This window comes from Pteropus vampyrus, unplaced genomic scaffold, assembly GCF_000151845.1.
Source record: "Pteropus vampyrus isolate Shadow unplaced genomic scaffold, Pvam_2.0 Scaffold1835, whole genome shotgun sequence".
Lineage (NCBI taxonomy): Eukaryota > Metazoa > Chordata > Mammalia > Chiroptera > Pteropodidae > Pteropus > Pteropus vampyrus.
The window spans coordinates 3,661-4,372 of NW_011890616.1; positions in this window are offsets into that span (position 1 = coordinate 3,661).

The following is a 712-nucleotide window of genomic DNA, read 5'->3' on the forward strand; positions in this document are numbered from 1 at the left end:
CTGGCACGGTCACGTAGTGGTAGCCGGCTGTGTCCCGCGGCCAAAGGGCGTGGACCCCATCTGGTGGCTCCCCGTGTCCCAGGTCTTGGGACCTGCTCCCCACTCCCCTTTGGCCTGGAGCGGGGACTCCCCACCTGGGCACCCCAGGCACCGCTCCAACCCGGGTCACCCTGCACCCCTCCCATCTTTCAGATGGCCCAATGCCATCAGCTCTCAGCCTCACCTGACAGGACTGTGCCCTCTGCCCTCTGCCCAGTGGTGCGTGCCCAAGGCCACTCCCACCCCCACCACAGGCCACCGCCGATGGCCAGCCCTGCCTGGCCCCCACAGAGCCACTCCCAAGACCCCCCACAGCCCCCACCCGCCTCAGCACCAACACAGGCCACCGCCAGGCCACCGTCTGCACACAGCAGTCCCCCCAGACCCCGCCACCTTTCCCACCTGGGCCTCCATGAAGGACCCCGTGAGCGCAGGCCTCGTGCCCCCCCAGTACCAGCCCCTCGTCCTCCCACCGTCCCCAGGTGTCCGGGGGCCTGACAGCATGGGCGCGGGGGGCCTGAGTCACTCAGGGAAAGGAGTAAGCCAGCATCAGCCGTGTCCCCACGAACGTGCCCCCCACAAATGTGCCCCCAGAGCCCCGCCGGTCCACAGCAGGAATCAGACGCCACCCTGGGCATCCCCACCCCAGGGGCAGGCGGCCGAGGGGCTCGGG